Source organism: Sarcophilus harrisii, chromosome 3 (assembly GCF_902635505.1).
Source record: "Sarcophilus harrisii chromosome 3, mSarHar1.11, whole genome shotgun sequence".
Lineage (NCBI taxonomy): Eukaryota > Metazoa > Chordata > Mammalia > Dasyuromorphia > Dasyuridae > Sarcophilus > Sarcophilus harrisii.
Window position 1 is genome coordinate 240,703,907 of NC_045428.1, and position 19,467 is coordinate 240,723,373.

Sequence of the window (19,467 nt, forward strand, 5' to 3'; positions counted from 1 at the left end):
GCACCATTGGAAAAAAAAAAAAAAACCTTCTATTGTCTCTAATGGACTTCCATATAGTAAAACATTTTTTTTTAAATTCAAAAACTTAAATCCTTTGCCAAAGATTCTGAGTACTGCATATATAAGTTGTAGTTCAGAAAAATGAAAAAAAGAAAGCATTTTATAGTTATTTGCCCTAAGAATTACTAGTTTAGAAATTGGGAGTTGAGATGGAGATTCTAATTCTGCCTCAGACATTTGTTTAGCTAGAGCTTAGAGCTCTGTTTCCTTATCTGTAAAATGGAGTCATTTATACATGTCCTTTTTATTCTCACATTATTTATCTATGTAAAGTGCTTCCTTAACCTTTTTAAAGGGCTATGTAAATGTGTTATTATGATTTTATCTTTTTTTTGTCTAGACCTGAGTTTATTAGTATAAGAACTCCCAGTGTATGAAGTCCTAGTTTATAAACTCTCTCTACAAATGTTCATCAGCAATTGTTTGTAATTTATAGTCACTGAGAGTTATTTAGGATGCTGATATGTTAAATGACTTTCCTGTGATCAAAAGGAAGTATGTGGCAAAGGTAGAACTTGAATCTTGGTCTTCCTGACTCCAAGGTAGATTCTTTATTAGGTTATCCTTCCTCTCACTATTATTATAACCATTTATTTATAGGTGTAGAAAACTTACAAGATGAGACCTAGTATATTATTCCTCATTTTTATGAGGATAGGCAATGAGATTGTCTAAGTCTCTAGTCAGTGACAGTTTGCACCAAGAAATATGCTAGGAGGGGCTAATATTGTACAATCTTCTATAAAGAGGTTTACATCAATTTCAGTCGGTTAAATATAATTAATTGGACCTTGGTCATATCTAGGTCATAATTGGAAGTATCTTAAGTTGGTCTTTGTATTTCCCATTTCCTGGAAACTTATGTTACTTTCATTCCCTCTTTGTATTTTGTATCCTCTTCTATTAAGGCCTGTTTCTCAGATTTGCTGGTAACAGCTCTAAGCATCACTTGCCTTAGAGGCTTTTTGAAGAAGAAAACGTCTCTTATTATCTCTTCAGAATGGATGTTCTCACCACCGTAGCAGATCTCACCACATACCACGCTTAATCAAGCCATATAATTTTGTCCACGTTTTCCCTTTTCTATAAAGTAATGATTTCCAAAATGTGTATATTTATCTACCTATAAATACATACAACATATATCATATAAAACACACACATATGAATATATGATATTATCCATAGAGGTAGGAAAATATTTCTATTGATTTTTAAAACATATATATATATAAATATAAATGAAACTTTACTAATAGTTAATAATGTAGTTCGACAGTAGAACTCTCATTGGCTCTGGTACGTCATGCAGCGACCACATGACACGAAGCTGCGAAAATTGGTAGAAGTGAAGTTTAATATTGCAATTTCTCAACAGGACTGAGCACGTTCAGAAGCAGGGGCAAGTTTGGGCTATAAGCAGGGAAGCCTTCTGTACAACGTTGATGCCTTATGCAGTTACAACCTCTCATTCTTCTCTACTTTACCCCAGGCCCTCCTCCTAGACAAAGAGAGCCTTTCTTTCTCTACATACCCTTGATTCCATACCATTCCCCTCCTCCCATTTTCTCCTGCACAGTTATACCGAGTACAACGCTGTAAGTTTTCTCACTGCTTTCCCCACCCCTTTTCCAGGCTCTTAACCCATCGGCCCCAGGTGGGAGAAAAGGAAGTGGAATACTTTCGGGGTGGGGGGTGGGAATGGAGGCGTGGCGGCAGAGTAGTGTTCGGTGAGCTTGGAGCTAAGATCTCCGTTCAAATTCTGCTTCATACACTTACAGCAGCCAATCCGACTTTTCACGAGCCCCGCCCGCGCCAACTAGAGGTTTTTTGCTAAAATCCATTGGCTCCCTCTACCTAGGCACCTAAACAAGCAGTCTGGTCGACCTATGGCACGGGCTGGGTGTTGCTTTTGTTCCCTCGGCCCTTCTCCCGACTGCCTTCTCTTTCCTCTACTCCTAAAGTCCCGCTCAGGTAGTTCGGAGGGAGAAACGAGGAGCAGGCGGTTTTTTTCAAGCAGCCCCTGGGTCCCTGCAACTTAAGCCCAGGCCTAGAATAAAAGCCTCGTTACCAACGTGCGCGGGGTAGTCGTACAATATCCCAACTCTGAACGCCCCGCTACTCCATCTGCTAAACCGGATTGGCCGGACTGAGGCAGAGCGATCGCCCATTTCTCCAACCGTAGGGCGATTTTGCGCGGCGTCCTCCATCCCCGCCCCTTGGGCCGCCTGCGGTAACTACACAGCCCCTCGGATTGGGCGAACCTGAGCTGGGGTCCGCAGCCCCTACGTGTAGCGTGTAGCGCCGCAGCTGTTCTACTTCTAGCTTGGCTACGTAGGTAACAGCCATCGTGCGGTGGCTCTAGCCTGGCTCCTTGGCGTGCCCAGCGTGCGGGTCCTCCTTATTGTCTCTAGCTCCCTTTGCAAAGATACATACAGGCCAGGAGAATTGCAGGTGAGTGCTGGCGGGCGATGTGGAGCACGCGACTCTGGAAAGGCAAAGAAGAAAAATAGAAGGAATGCTGTGATTGTTCGTATGATCTCATTTTCAGCATCCAACGAGGTTTTTTCCTTTTCAGATCTCAGCTCTCGGTCGTTTAGATTTTACTCGGTTTTGTTTTCTTATTTCTACTAGAGGAGTGTGTGTGTGTGTGTGTGTGTGTGTAAGTAAGTGTGAGGCGGGGAGAAAAAGAGATGAAATCAGAGTTAATATGAATGGCTTTGCAAACTGCGAGAAGGAGAAAAAAAGAAGAGTGGAGATTCTGCAAAAGCAGAGGCGAATGAGAGTCTTGGTGTTGGGACAAGACATTGATGCAGCCGCTTGGCAGAGAGGGCTACATTGTCAGTCAGTGCTCATCCGTCATTGTAATCTGACTTTGAGAGGACGGGTATCTGTGTGTGCAGAGTGGAAATCTCTGGCCGACTTAAGGACCCCAGGCCGTGCGTTTTAGAAGAGGCAGTCTTCCCCGGCCCCTTATCTCCATTTCCCTGCGGTGCACAGGCATGATGCCCCTTCCTTGCGTCTTGCTAATAAATAATTTTCACAATGGGTTTTAGCTGGTAAGTTTGGCCGCCGAGGGAAGGAAGAGTGAAATCCTATCCGTCTGGTGATGGGTTAGTTAGAGAAAGGAGCTCGTGAATGAGGATTTACAGTGCTTCTATCTCGCCTGATCTCCTGGGCTCTTCTGAACTGAAGCCCGAGACAATGAGTTGTCATCAGGGGCTCTGGCTTCCAAGGCGCTGGACACTTAAAGAGTGCAGTGCGCTGGGCGCCCTCTGTGTTGTGTAGCAGGATGTTTGCAATTACGGTTTTTACAATTCTGGCTTTTCTTCCCTGCCAAACTCCCCCCATATTGTCCCTTTATTCCCTGTATGCCACTTTTCATCTGAGCTGGGCCTGCTTTTGTTTACAGACTTCATCATTGGGTGAGAGCTTGCTACTCCTGGAATCTGCTTGACTCTTTCCTTTTGAGTGGTTGGTAAATGGGTGGGCGATGCCTTATAGACTGTCAGGTGACTTTCCTCGGGCTCTTTTTCAGAGATGATGATGCAGTGCAATGTATTCCTTAATGCCCTTTCCCCTTACATACTGGCTTGTGTTTGTGGTTTGATGAGCAGTGCTTCTAATAAGCTGTGATGTCTGTGCATCTTCTTCACTGGAGTACAGGGGACACTGATTGACTAGAACTATGGGATTCAGCAGTGCAGATTTCAACAACAGAGGGCCCACCATGCTGAAAAGCTTGGGGGAGGAGAGAGGCAGGCATCAAAGCTGAGATTTTGATGTAATCTATCAGCGCTGACTTTACCATGTCCTTTCCTTCTCCCTTCTCCCCCCCCCCCCCCATACCTTGAGTGTTAAGGGATTGTTTCTAAACCATCCCCCCCTTTAAATGGCTCTGTGGTATTTTTTGCCTTTAACATCTCATGTTCTGTTTGGGCTTATGCTTAGGTGTTTAATATTACATGCATGCCCACAAATGTAGTATTTCTTTTTCTGGTTTGTATTTCAGTTAGCCTTAGCCTTTAGTTTGCTGTGCTGTACTTGATATCAGAGAAAGTTGTTTGGCATATTGAAGATGTAGACCCTTCCAACTACTTCATCCTGTGTAGTTGCTGTGTGGGCAAGATGACAAATGCTAACATATATATATATATATACACACACACACACACACACATACATATATGTATACACAAACCATAAACATGATATGAAGGATAAACAGCTATAGGGTTATGCAGTTATCTTTGAGAAGAGAAACAGTTTACCAAAAGATGCTAAATAAATGAGAGCCACTTAGTGAATAAGTTAGAAAGAGATGAATGGAAAAAAATAAAGCTTGAGTTGGACTGCTCTTTAAGCTTAAACTGATATAACACTCCACCTCCATCAAAAATCAACCAACAATTCTCTACCACAAGTACAGGTCGTTCGGATAGTTTGAATGATTGCCTCTTCTATATTATAGGATCCTTTATTTAGAACTGGAAGAACATCAGAGGCCACGTAGTTCAATCCAAGATTTAATGTTTTTATTGATATCTTCTGTTTTTTTTACATTATCATAGTTATCCTCAAAATCCCTCTTTCCCAGAGAGACATATAACAAACAGTATTTTTTAAAGAAAAAGAAAATCAGCACAACTGATTGTTGAAAAAGTCTGAAAACATGTGCAGTATAATACCTGTGAATCTCTCACCTCCACAAAAGGGTGGGTTAGAGGTCTTCTCTCTTATTCCAATTCTTCTTGATTTTAATAATTATTTCTATTGTCTCTGATTATTTTTGCTCATTCCCTAGGATTTTTCAAGTATAGTCATTGCTTTTTCAACATTTCTTTGCTTTGTGGAAGCATAATAATAACTGTGATACATGAAATTTCCTTTTAAACTAACCTTTATGACCTTTTCCAGTGAAAAAAATCTCTCTAGCCTGGTTGTTCTTCTTTAAGAAAGTATCCTCAAAATACTCATTAATATCATTTTGTCTTAGCATCTTAGAGTAGACTGATTATTTCTGTCTTTGACTTGTTGTGCTACCTGTGACTGTAAAGCTAATAATTATTATTTTTAAAATTTTAGTGCTAATGATGGTGAAGTCAATCACTTTTAGCACCCAGAAACAATTCTGAGACTTTTCAGACCATACTTGGGAAATTCTCTGCTATGTATAGTTATTGAGTGCCAGTTTTTATTTGGGGATGAAGTTTGAGAGCAAGATTTAAAGGGAAGTATATGATTAGGAGATGTTGTTAGTTCACATTTAATTGCACTTTAATGTTCATCTAAAGGGAATGTGGAGAGACTTTTTATTTTTTCAGGATTACCCCATTTCCCCATTCCTTTTGAAATAAGAATGTTAAAACTGCTTTGATCTTTCTCCTTTCCTATCTCAAATAACATGATCACAGTATGATCAGAAAATCCTGAAACATGATAGTAGATTTAGAGCTGAGAGGGATGGTAGAGGTTATTGAATCTAACACATTTATTTTACAGATAAGGAAACTGAGGCATAAAAAGATTGTGACTTGGCTAAAGTAACACAGCCACAAGGTGTCAGAGGTGGGATTTGGGCTCATATTCCTGAGTCCAAGTCTTATTCCCTGTCTATTACATTTTACTCCTGACTCATTTTTCCTACTGCTTTTTTTCATTCTAGATACAGATTTCTAAGTGGGATGGAATAGGCTAAGCAAAATTCAGTACAGTACTCTTAGCACGATAACCTATTCTTAAGTACCTGTCAATTTTTTGTTTAAAGTAAATTTATAAATTGTTAGAGTGGGAAAGTAACTTTCCATCTTTTTCATTTTTATGGAGAGGAACTGTGATCAGGATAGATCAAGTCATTTATCCACATTTCTATTTAGTAATAGAACTAAGGCTGGAATTTAGGTGTTGGGATTCCTAGATGAGTGAGCTTCCAACTACATGGGGTTAGTCCTGGAGTAGTATATGAGTGGTTAAGGAATGGTACTGTTAAGAACAGACTACATCTAAAACCCATATTGCTGTTTTGTCAATAATGATACTAGATCAGTGGGATTGTGACAAAGTAGGAGAAGAGCTACTGGGAAAGGAAAAAAAGTAATTTTAGTTTTAGAGTTTTAATAATGCCTCCATTAAAGATCTCTAATTTAGGGGCATGGATAACTGAGTTTGCTAGTCAAGTTATAGAACAGCTCTGTTAGAAACTATCAAATCTGAAAGGCTTTAAGTATATTGTTTTTCTGCTAAGAAAAAGTCTATGTGGGTTTGAAAAGGTTGGCTAGAGGGCAATGAATTTTTTAAGCCATTACAATTCCTGAACACTATATATTAAATTACAGAGGGGTTCTGATGCTTGTTTGTCAAAGGACAAAATTTCACATCCTTGGAGTAATAATAATAATTGTGTAGTATAAGACTTGAAAAAGTGTGGAATGTAGGCCTTTGAAAGGGGGTTAATCCTAGCTCTACTTTGTGTAGTTATTTAGCCTCTTGCAACTGAAATGTTATTTCATTTTAAAGATTTAAACTATATAATCTAAGATTTTTATATTGGTATAATTGTCCCTATACAAACCCCCAAACTTATGTAGGAGCAGAATATTAGATTTGAAATATCTTAGTGTGATAGAGTCTTCATTGTCTTTTTTTTTTTTTTATTTCAAATTTCAGGGTCTCATTTCTTCTTTCATTGTTATGATAGTATAGATTGACATTATGATCTTTGGGAGTAAGGAGTCTTTAAAAAATGGGTGTTTTTAAAAATTTAATTAATAAGTTGCACAGCCAGACAAATGGATAACAAGGAACAGAATGTCTTTTGAATAAAATGGAGTTTCAGTGTAAAAGGATATGTAGTTGAGGATTTTTTTCCCTCTCCATTCCTACATTCTCTCTGTTATTGCTTTCCTCTAAGGTTGGTGTAAAATTCTTGTCTAGAGGATTTCCTTAAAACATTTATAAGATCTAGAACAGGAATTCGTATTATGTGTGATAGATTTTTTCATATCTCTTTTTTCAAGGTGTGTGCATTCTTTATAATTTCACAACATTCACTTTTGTTTTTTTGGTAGGGTGGTGGTGCTGGTTCTGTTTACATTGCACTTTATTGTTTTCTTGGTTCTGCTTACTTTGATCTTCATCAATTCATGTTGATCTTTTGTTTCTTCTTAGTAGTCATCATGTTTGTTATTTCATATAGTTAAAAATATCCTATTACATTCATGTAACACAGTTTATTAGCTATTATTGAATCTGTAGTCATCTATGTTGTTTCAGTTCTTTGCTGTTACAAAAATTGCTGCTATAAATGTTTTTGTATTCATGGCAACTTTGTTCTTATATTAGTGATTTTTTTGAGGAGTGAGTAGAAGACTAGAAATGGGATCTCTGATTTGAAAGGTATGAATAGTTTAGTCATCTTTCTTCTCCCCTCCCTGTTTCCAAATTGCTTTCCTAAATGGTTATACTGATTCCCATTTCTACCAAAAGAGTACTGGTAAGTCAGTCTTTCCACAATCCCTTCAAGTTTGATTATTCTTATCTTTTATCAACTTTGCCAATCTGCTAAGTGTGAGATGAAACCTCAAGGTTGTTTTGATTTGCATTACACTGATTCTTACTGAGTTGGAGCATTCTTTTGTGTAGTTGTTAGTAGTCTGCAGTTCTTTTGAGAACAGTTGATATTGGGAATCACTTTTGGTCATAATAATAGTTGGCATTTATATAGCACCTCTTATATACTTGGCACTTTACACATATTATCTCATTTATTCTTCACAACTCTGGGAAGTAGGTGCTATTATTTTCTCCATTTTTACAGTTGGAAAAAATGAGGCAAACAGAGGTAAAAAGACCTCTGTTTTAGGGTGACATAGCTAAAGAAGTGACAGAGGCTAAATTTGAACTCCATTCTTACTGTCTCTATACCTAGCACTCTATTCACTGTATCATCTAGATGCAATATGCACACATATACATAATCCACATAAATATGCACACTTGTGTATATTTGCTTCATGAATTTATATACTTACATATATGTAAATACATAATACATCTCTTAATTATTTATGTAGCTTAAATAGCAAACTATTTTCAAAGAAATTTGATAAAAAGATTTCCCTCCTTTCCCCATTCCACTGTTTCCTTTTTTAACCTGGCTCCATTAATTTTGTTTATCCAGAAGCTTTTCAATTTAATATAATAAAAGTTGTCTATTTTATCTTCTGTAATTACCTCTCTCTCTTGTTTGGTTAAGAAAATAAGGAAATTACTACTCTCCATAACTGAAAAAAAGAATATAATGTTTCTTTTCTAGTTTTTTATGTTATGATTCTGAATATATACATCATGTATCCATTCTGAATGTATTGTGGAATGCATTGTAAGATATTGGGCCAAAACTAATACTTTAGACTTCTTTCTAATTTTTCCTGTAGTTTTTATCTACTTTCACAAATTTATATTTTCTGGTTCATCAAACATTGAGTTTCATATTGATATTAGTTTGTTGTGTATGTAGAACAACGTAGTTACCTTGTTTATCCTGTTTTTATGTTATGAATGTGTGTTTTTGTTTTATCTAGTATCATGATTTTAATTCCTGCTTTTTTGAAGTGACCAGATGTATAGCAATTTTTTTTTCTTTTGCTCTATATGTTTTTAGTTTTGAGTTGTGTATATCTCCTAAGTAACAGTTCATGGAGTTTTGTTTTCTTACCCAATATTTTTTATTCTTTTGGATTGTTTAAATCATTCACATTTAAAGCATTCACTTTTAAAATTATGAGCGTTAAGTTAATATTTTCCTCTATTTGTCTCTACTTTTTTTATACTGAATTAGCATTTTTTCTTCTTCCTCTGTAAACACCATGTCTTCAATTATTTTAATCTAGTTTAAGTTGCTATTCCAACCAATTTTCTTTTCCTCACCTTGAAGGCACCTCCCCCCGCCGCCCTTAATTTGCTACTTCTTTCCTTAGTTTTAGAGTTTTGTTCTTTACTAGTTTTGCTCATTACTTCCTTCTTCTTCCATTTATTCCATTCCATTCTACACTTTAAGAAAAGAGGTTTTCAAGTGAAATAATCTTTCTTTTCCCCTTCAATTCATTTTCATGGTATTTAAATTAAAATTTCATTTTCTTTTCCTTTTTCTAAAAAAAAGATTTTTTTAACCTCATCAATCTCATTTTCATTGGTTGTCTTCACTTTCTGTCTTTTCTACATTTTTATTCTTTGATTTATGGCCTTGATGCTTATTTAGTCTTTTAGTTTCTTAATTCCTCATATTATTAAAGCTTCTGAGGTATGTATTTTGTGTTCCTTTTAAACAGTTGGTGTATTGTTATTGCCCTGTAGGTCTTGTTTCCAGCTGCTTTTTTCTGTTGTGCCTTACTCTTAGAAATACCAATTCCTGCAGGTGATAGATGGAATGTTGCCCCAAAGTTGGAATTTTCCTTTATTCCCTGATTATGCAATTCATTATTAGCCTTCACTTGCCCTCTGGTCATTCCCCTCCATTTGTTATGAAATCTTTTTCCTTCATTCTCTACCTTTCCACTCTCCTGGATGCTATTTGCCTTAGTTGCTGTGATTCCCCTCACATGAGGCAGGATGAGTAATCTAAAGACAAATCCTTGCCGATTATACTCATCATATAGTCCCCATTTCCCTTATCTCGTGGAAGCATTCATCAGAAATACCCCTTGCTACCACTAAAATATGATTTCCCTTTCTTTTGTTATTTCAGTCCCATAGGCTCTCTTCTTAATGGAAGACTTTAGCAGTTATTTCCCCTTCATTGTTAACCTTTGACTTTGTCTTGAATCATTTCATTGTTGAAAAGAGCCAAGTCCATCACAGATGATCATCACATAATCATGTTAGTGCTTTGTATGATGTTCTCTTGTTTCTGCTCACTTCACTTTGCATCAATTTATGTAAGTCTTTCCAGCTTTTATGAAACCAACCTGCTTATCATTAATTATAGAACAATAATGTTCCATTACATTCATATATCATAATTTATTCTGCCATTCCCCAGCTAATGGGCATTCACTTAATTTTCAATTCTTTGCCCCACTACAAAAGTGGTTGCTACAAAAACTTTTGCACATGTAGGGCCTTTTCTCTTTTTTATGATCTTTTTGAGATACGGACCCAATAGAGATATTGCTGGATCAAAGGGTTTGCATGGTTTTATACTCCTTTGGGTATATTTCCAAATTATTGAGCTCCTTTTCTATTTAGAAAACTTTATTGGGAGGGAGGAGAATAAACATTTATATAGGGTCTACTATATGACAGGCATTGTACTAGCTGATTTTTTCAATTATCTTGTTCCTTACTATAACCTTGTGAAGTAGGGGGTTAATGATCTTCATTTAACAATTAAGAAAACTGAAGCAAAGAAATTAAGTAAATGACTTGCACAGGGTCAGTGTCTGAGTCTAAAACTGAACTTGATTCTTCCTGACTTTTGGAGTGATCTGATGCATAACATAATTTTTTTCTAATTCTTCAGTTTTGTTCTATGTATTTTTAGTTTTGAGGTATATGTCTCCTAAGCAACAGTTCATGGGGTTTTGTTTTCTTACTCAAATTTTTTTGTTCTCTTGGATTGTTTAAATCATTCACATTTAGAGCATTTACTTTTCTGTTGGACCATTATTTGGACCACATTATTCTAGTCCTGGTTTCTGATGGGTGTAGTACAGTCTTGTGTTATTTAAATTTCCTTTCCTTTTATTTGAAGAATTTAATTTTATTTCTCCTTGATGATTTTTTTTTTTTACATTGAACAAACTATTTAATTTAACTTTTACAGGATTGAAATTTGCCAGTATACAGCTTTTTTTTTTTTTTTTTTTCCTTCTGGAGGAGATCTTTGGATTCTTTCAACTGACACCTTGTTTTCTGTTTTCAGAAGTGCTGGGTAGTTTTCTTTTATTATTTCTTGCATTATGGGGTTCAGATTTTTAAAAATTTGTTATGTTCTTCTGAGTGATGAATAACTCTTAAATTAAATATACATTTTGTCTTCAAGATCAATTTTGCTTTTGTAGAAATCTTGTTTTCTTTTATTGTTAATGCTTTTTGCTTCTCTTCTTCCAGATTATCCTTCTGTGTACTTGCATTTCCAGTCTAGTATTCTTTCATTTGTTTCTTTGATGCTTATCATAGGGGATTCAGATTTTTCTATTTTGCCAATTATTTCTGCTTTGCAAGTCATAAATTTGCCTTTCACAATTCTTATTTCTTTTTTTTTAAGCACTCAGGAACATTCTGATGCAGTTCTATGCTTTCTTGAGAACCTCTGCTTCATTTGGTGTTGGTTCATATATATATATAATGTATGTATGTATATATATATATGCATGTGCATGCACAAACACACACATACACACACTTTTTTTTTTTTTTTTTTTTTTTGCTCTATGTGTAGGACAATAGCAACCACAAAAACAATCAGAGACTTTCAAGGTAAGAAAAAGAAAAAAGGCATTTATTACAATCTTGTGAGAAAGGGCAACTCCTAGCAGACAAGGTGTCAGTAGAGGAGTGAGTGCAAAGTACAAACTACAAAACACAAGATTAAATAGACCAGAAGCCCTTCACCCACCCCCTTTTCTCCCATTGCCTGGGAGAGCCCAGGCTTACTCTCTAAACTTGGAAGTCTATCCCAGAAACCAAAGAATATTACTAAATAACAAACTCTTAATTTAAATTTCCTTAGAGAATTGCTATACAAGCAGATATTCTTGGATGAGAGTATTATGTTACCTGAATTCCCAAAGCCATCTTCTCCTTTAAAAGAAGTACTTAAATGTTAATTAAGAAGTGGTAGTGGTGGGGAGGAACTGGAGAGGCAATGTTCATCTAAGACAGTTTTCTAGGTATAGTTCAACTTATTTTTGCAAAGTCCTCAGGCCCTATTCCCATGAGAGGTCTTCACTCAGTTTATCCCATATACCTTATTTATTCATATCTGTCTGAATTCTTTTAGCAGGTCTCTCTATTCCTTTTTTTTTTGTTTTGTTTTTTCACTGAATTTTCTTCCTCCTGAAATCTTTTCAGGTTTTTATTTTCTTATACTCTGTTGTTCACTTTCTAATTCCTTTCCTTTTGATGGTAGTTTCCCCGGAAGTTGAATCTAAGTCATTTTTAGCTTCCTTCTAAGTTGCAGAGTGACTTCTTGGGAGTTGAGATGGACAGGACTGGCCCCAATTGGATGCTGGTCTGTTCCTCTCGGGCTTAGTGAAGTGCAACACATCTACATACACTTGCCCTGCCCAATTCCCTCTTTTTCAGTTCTCTGGCAAAGCTTGGTCAAAACATAGAGTATTACTGAACTCATATGCCAGCCAGACCAAATATCTGCCTTTTGGTTTTCTATGGCATTGGAAGGAGAGGGTACCAGAATTGAATCCTGTTGCAAGCCCATGCCTCAGCTTGTATAGTGCTGATGAGTGGTGGGGAAAGGGTGCTGAGTGAGTGCATTCAGGATTATCATTCTCTGCTGTTAGTTATCAGATTGTCATTAGAGTTCTTGGTTTCATAGATCATGAAGAGAGTTGAAATCACTTTTCTCTTGTATATAATTCTTGTTTTGGAGAGATTTGATAGGTGATGAGGATTGGGAAAATGCATCTCAGTCTTGTTGGTCGTGTGACTCTGAGAACCTTTGTTCTAGGAATTCATTAGTTTGCTGTTTAAACTTTTTCTGCTATTCCCTAATTTTCTTGGTGTTCCTTTCAGGCTCCAAGGGAGGTTATTTCTTAGGGAGTTTTATGTCAGCATAAGATGGAAACTTTTTTCCCATTTGTGCTCATTCCTAAACCCTATCTTCACTTTTGTTTCTGATTTTTCTTTACAGTCCCAATCTTAACAGGGTTCAATATGTTATCCTTTGAAGCTTCTGGATGAGATATCAGACTTCCCATTTATCAGTCCTTCTACCCTTTGGCATTGCCATATATATATCTTTATTAGTACTAGCTCCAAAAGTTGCTTTTTTGCCTTCAAGCATCCTTAAAAATTGTGTGTGTGGTATTCACCTCTCACATGAGTTAGTCAATATACGAGCATGATTTATCTTTGTTTTCCTTATGTTAAGTGAGTGAGCTTTTCAGTGGTATTTAATGTTGCTGTTTTATTAAAAAGCAAAACAAAATATTTCTTTGACAAACTCCATAGAGAATAAAATGGGAGATTCCTCTTTACCTTGGACAGCATCATGGGCACAGAATACCAGGATCCTGTATCTGGCCATCCAATCACTTGAGGCTCCCTTTCTTTCACATCACTCTTATCCTACATTAACAATGAATTTAACCTCAAAGTTACTAAAGACAACTTCTGCTGATGAACACCAATAGAATTAGGATGAGTCTAGTTTAGCTAGTTGAGTGATTCAAGTTTGGGATTAGAATGCAATGAAACTCTGGAGGATCATAAAATGCAATAAAAACAACTTGACTATTGTTGAATTGAAAAAGGATACAATTCATAATTAAATTCAAACAAAACACTACTTTCCTTTGCTTCTACATTTCCCATAGCCACACAGGCTAAATTGATCAGCAAAGCAACCCCAAGTGGCAGTAGTTCTCCTAAAATGCCTGGAGCAACAGTTCCACAAAGATTGGGCATTTTATGCCCCAGGGAACCAGTGTGAAGCTTTTTACTTACTTGATCCCTTGGTTCCATCTTCCATGTTTCTGCCAGGACAGCCAAAAAAGTGACTTCACTTTTTTCTAATTTTCAGCTTCTTGTGTACTGGTTTCCCTTTTACCCATAAATATGTTCATATTTCCCCTCCCTTTTAAAATAACCATCATTTGGACCTACTACTCTCTCAAGAAAGACTTTTTCTTAGCCATATTCTAAGAGGGGAGGGGAGAAGGAATAAGTTGTCTATACTAATTTCTTTTTTTTCATGACTTGCTACTCTATATCTTGAAACTGGATTCTCTCTCTTTCAATTTCAAGATCACCAGTAATTCTTCTCTTTTGTAAATCCAAATGAGTTTTTTTCAATCCTTGTAGCATTTGATATTTTAATTTTTTCCCCCAGATACTCCCTTTTCCCTATTTCTGACAGGCTCTTCCATTCTTCTAGTTTCCTGGGTTTATAACTTGGGCATTATGTTGGACTCTTTAATCATTGTGATGCAAGCCTGGAGCCAGCTGTTCTTAGTTCAGAAGAGTCAGTTGTTGAATTTTCAGTGTGATGATTTATATTTTGAAAATCAGGAAATGGTAAACATCAGGATTTGATTTATTGTTTTGTTTATTGGCTGGACTTTAAAAAGTGATGGAGAAAATGTTAATACAAATTAAACTTAAAAACAAGTTGTATGCACATTTTATTTTGGAGAGTCAGTTAAAAAAGTAATTATTTTAAAAATCCTTTCCTTTTTAAATTTTGAGTTCCATATTCTCTCCCTTACCCACTGAGAAGACAGTCAATATGATATCAATTATACATGTAAAATCATGCAAAACACACACACACACACATATATAAGCAATATTAAAAAGGTAAAAAAAAATACTCTGTTTTTATTTACATTCAGTCTTCATAGTTCTCTCTCTGGATGCAAATGGTACTTTCCAGGTGATAAAATTCATAGGAGTTATATGTATCAGCTTTCCATATAAGAATGTAAACAGGTTAAGTTTATTGAGTCTTTTATGATTATTTTTTCATGTTTTCTTTTTTATGCTTCTTTTGAATCTTGTCTTTGAATATCAGATTTTTCTATTCAGCTCTGGTCTTTTTATTAGGAATTCTTAAAATTCTTTTATTTCATTAAATATCCATTTTCCATTGAAATGTTACACTCAGTTTTTCTGAGTAAATTATTCTTAGTTGTTCTTGGTTGTAATCCTAATTCTTTTGCCTTCTGGAAGAAAATATTCCAAACCCTCCATTCTTTTAATATGAAAGCCACTAAGTCTTGTATAATACTGACATGATATTTGAGTTATTTTCTTTCTAGTTGCTTGCAATATTTTCTTCTTGACCTAAAAGCTCTAGAATCTAGTTATAATACTTCTAGGAGTTATCTTTTTCAGGAGGCGGTTGATGGATTCTCTAAGTTTTCATTTTACTCTGGATTTAGAATATCAGGAAAGTTTTTCTTGATAGTTTCTTGGAATATCATGTCTGGGCTCTTTCTTTGGTCATGATTGTCAGGTGATTCAGTAATTCTTACATTATCCCTCCTGGATCTATTATCTAGGTCAGTTATTTTTTTGGTAAGATAATTTGCATTTTCTTCTATTAAAAAAAAATTTTTTTTAAACTTTGTTTTGCTTTGTTTCTCGATGTATTGGAGTATTAATTTCGATTTGTCCAATAGTAATTTTTAAGGAATTAATTTCTAAAGTGACATTTTGTACTTCTTTTTGTATTTGTTCAATTCTGCTTTTTTGAGGAATTCTTTTCTTTAGTTTATTTTTGTGCCTCCTTTTACTGTTTGGCCAATTTTGTTTTTTAATGTGTTATTGTTTTCATTTTTTATGTGTGTTTCTTTTACCAAGTTATTGAGTCTCTTTTCATAATTTTCTTTCATTGCTCTCATTTCTTTCCCCAATTTTTCTTCTATCACTCATATCTTTCTTTAACTCTTCCAGAAGTTCTTGTTGGACTTGGGTCCAATTCACATTTTTCTTTGAGGTTTTTTTTTTTTTTTTTTAAATAAAGAGCTGTTTTTACATAATTGTTTTCTTGTGAGTTTGTTTTTGTCTTCCCTGACACCATAGTAACTTTTTGTGGCCAAATAACTAACTTTTTTGGTTTATTTTTTCAACCTATTTCTGGATTTTGAATTTTATCTTAAAGTTAGGCTCTGCTCACCTGGGGTTGGGTCTGGAGTCAGAAGACTTATCTTTCAAGTTCAAATCTGGCCTTAGATACTTACTTGGGCAGGTCACTTGACCCTGTTGATCCTACTTTCCTCATATGTAAAATGATTTGGAAAAGATATGTCAAATGACTCCACCAGTATCTCTGCCAAGAAAACCCTAAGTTGGGTCATGAAGGGTTGGACATGATAGGGTAAGTGGTGCAGCTCAGAACCCCCAATTATATTAGGGTTCCAGGACTCTCCCTGCATGGCCATCAGATGTTGGGGAATGAGGGTTGAACCCCTAAAATATATTGGAGTTGGTATTGTGAGGTATTTCAAAAGAATTTGTAGGCTTAGGCCATCTCCAAATCAAGAGGCAAAGATTTTATTACACTTTTGGCATTGGGCTAAGTTGCAAAAAGCAGTTTAGTGGTTAGCAAAGAGAAAAATGCTGGTTAAGTTCTCTAGTGGAACTTGCAATGAACCAAGTGAAAGATGCGATAATGAGGAAGACCCATCAGGTAGGCCAAGTTCCTAGAGAACTTGCTACTATAAGGGGGGGCAGTTACTAATGAACCTGCTATCACAAGGAGAAAGATGGGAGTAATGACTTGACATCATAAAATGGGCTAAATTCCCCAAAAGTTCCTAATGAGCTAGCCATTGTGATGTTTAATAAGTGGGCTGAGTTAGTCATTGTTACACTCAGTAAGCAGACTAACTTCCTAAAAAGGAGGTAGTAAAGAAGTGAGATGCCAAGAGGTTCTTTTATAGTTGAAAAATAATCTTGGGAGTTAAACCTCTCCTAACTTGGCCTTCTGATTGGATGCAATAACTGTTGGAGTTATGATATTTTTGTCTGTGCAGTTAATTGACTATTACTACAAAGGCCCACTTAGAACAATAAAGGGGACCACTTAAGGAAAGATAATCCTGTTAAAGCTCCTCCCTGCTTGCCTTTGGAAATAGTTGCAAGAATTGAACTAGGACCACTGCAATAAAGGTTCACTTAGCTCCATCTTCTGACTGTGCCTTTCTCTATTGGACAACCAAGCTATCTTTTCTTGTGGTTTATTCACCTCATCAGTGATTAAGACTAGGTGGGGTGAATAAGACTCCAGCAAAAGATCATTTGGTAAGTCATAGGCAGGGTGTACCCTCAGTCAAACAGAGAGTTGAAGATCTTAGCTTAAAAAGGCTAAGGTCTCTCAGTGAATCCAGGGCTATCTCCAGTTGTTCTGATCTAAATCTGACCAATGAACCCAGACGGCTCTGGAAGGGAAAGTGAAGCGGGTGATCTTGCCCAGCCTTTCCCCACTTAAATCCAGTTCACTTGCATGTCATGGTATCACTTCCCTGATGTAATGGTCTTCTTCGAGGACAAACATTACCAGCCATTCACCCCATAAGAAAGATTGAAAAAAAAAAAAAAAACCAATATCCAATATATATTTGAAGAAAGGAGATGTTGAAAGTCCTATTTAATTCCTTCTGTCATTTCTGAAAGAAGGCCATATTTCCAGAGTAACGAAAAAGAATATAAATTATCTTTAAGGATTCAGCAATTAGGAAGAAACAAATGACTTTTTAATTTTAAATAAATACTTGATATAAGAAAACCACTTAATAGATTTATTGATGACTCAGGTGAAGAGGTCTCCTAATGAAGCTGAGGCCAGATATATTCATGGAAGAAAGTGTGTGGGCTTTTAACATCAAAGATCTTAGACACTTTACCGAGAAATTTAAACAAATCAATAAATTTTAGAACAATGACAAGTGGGGATGGTTAGAGTATTTGCCAATTGCATAATACGTAGACTAGGACAAATGATTTGCTTTTGTAAAATCAGCTGAATGAATTGGAGGCTTAAGAATGGGAACATTCTTTATCTCTGTTAGATAAAGCAGAGAATTCTTCACACTTGAATTAAGATAAATTCCTGTTTAGCTAGTCCCCTATAGAGGACAGCAAGGCAAAGGGAAATTTTTTTTTTTTTTTTTTTAAAGAGATGGTTTTGGCAAACTTATTTCCCTTGCTCTCCTCATTCCCCACTTTGTTTCAAGTACAGGTAGATCATAGCTTTTGGGTAGAGTGGTCTTTGAATAGTTTCACATCTTTAGCTTTACTGTCAGACCACCACACAAGATTGAACTATTGGAAGTTTAAGTCAGAAATTACAGTAGGCCTAACAATAGTCTGAAGGCATGTTCAAATAAAGAGGTCTTTTGGCATCCTATAGAAATGATCTCTTCCGTTCACTTTCCAACATGTTAGGTGAGCAAAAAGTGATGTTCTCTCTAATTGTTTTGGTTTTGGCTTTTAAAACAAAAAGTGATTACAAATTAATAAAGATGAAAAAAGTAGGAAGTGATTAGGATTGCAGGGGTTGTCAGTAGACACACCTATCCATTGTTGGTGGAGCTTTGAATCAATACAACTGTTTAGGAAAGCAATTTGGAATTTTGGAAACAAAGTGATTAAAATGTTTATATCCTATCACCCAGAGATTCTTTTACAAGGCTAATAACCTAAAAAGGCTATCCTTAAAAAGAACATTCCCAGAGACACCAAATATTTATAGCAACACTTTTTTGAGATGGCAGAGAATTAAAAGTAGATACCCATCATTTGAGGACCAGGTAAACAAATTGTGGCATATAATTTCGATAGAATATTATTGTGGTATAAGAAATGATGAATATATTGAAGCTTGGAAAGATCTAAATGAATTGATGCAAAACAGTTAATAAAAAGGGTTAATTAATGTTGATACCAAAGTCAAAAATACACTTGTCAAAGTCCCTTGTTTGGTCAAAGATCACCTATGTACTTCTCCAGTCACTTCCTTTTACATGTTGTCATTTCTTCTTGGGATATCTTTTATAAATTTTCTGATAAGAATTTCCATAAGCAAATACAAAATCTAGTCACATTAGTTTTTCAGTAAATAGTTCTTATTATTAAAATTTTATAGAATTAAGCTTATAAACTTCAGAATTATAACAAAATAAAATTATACTTTCAAGCAAATTTGGAGAATTTCAGTCTTCACCTTGCATTTTTTCTTTCCAAAATTTTTTCCCTCCCTTCCTTATATCCTCCCTCCCCAGGATAGGAAGCAATCTGATATAGGTGAAATATGTGCTATTTTTTTAAAACATATTTCCATATTTGTCATATTGTGCAAGAAAATCACACCAAAAGAAAAAAAATTATGAGAAAGAAAAAAAACAAACAAAATGATGAAAATATTATGTTTTGATCCACATTCAATGCTTTCTCTCTGGATAACATTATTTGCCATCCCAAGTCTATTGGAATTGCCTTGAATTGGTGCATTGTTGAGAAGAGCCAAGTCCATTACAGTTGATCATCACATAATCTTGTTATTATTTGCTCCATTTTGACCTTATCTTGGTATAGGATGCTAGATGTCGGTCAATGCCAGGTTCTCCCATATTATTTTTCAATTTCCCCAACAATTTTTGTCAAATAATAAGTTCTTATCCCAGAAGCTGGAGTCTTTGGCTTTATCAAATACTAGATTACTAT

At 35.6% G+C, this 19,467-nt stretch overlaps 1 protein-coding gene across 5 annotated transcripts in view; it reads left to right on the top strand.

Moving 5' to 3' along the window:
* Positions 1–2,236: 2,236 nt before the first annotated feature.
* TIAM1 (TIAM Rac1 associated GEF 1) overlaps positions 2,237–19,467 on the top strand; it is a 271,388-nt gene continuing 254,157 nt past the window's right edge. For 3 of the 5 annotated variants that reach the window (XM_031959296.1, XM_031959299.1, XM_031959297.1), the window contains exon 1: positions 2,238–2,514. The gene's annotated coding sequence lies outside the window, so the exon portion shown is untranslated. Of the gene's footprint in view, positions 2,515–19,467 lie in introns of all 5 variants that reach the window. The other 2 variants (XM_031959302.1, XM_031959303.1) reach the window with 2 other exon arrangements.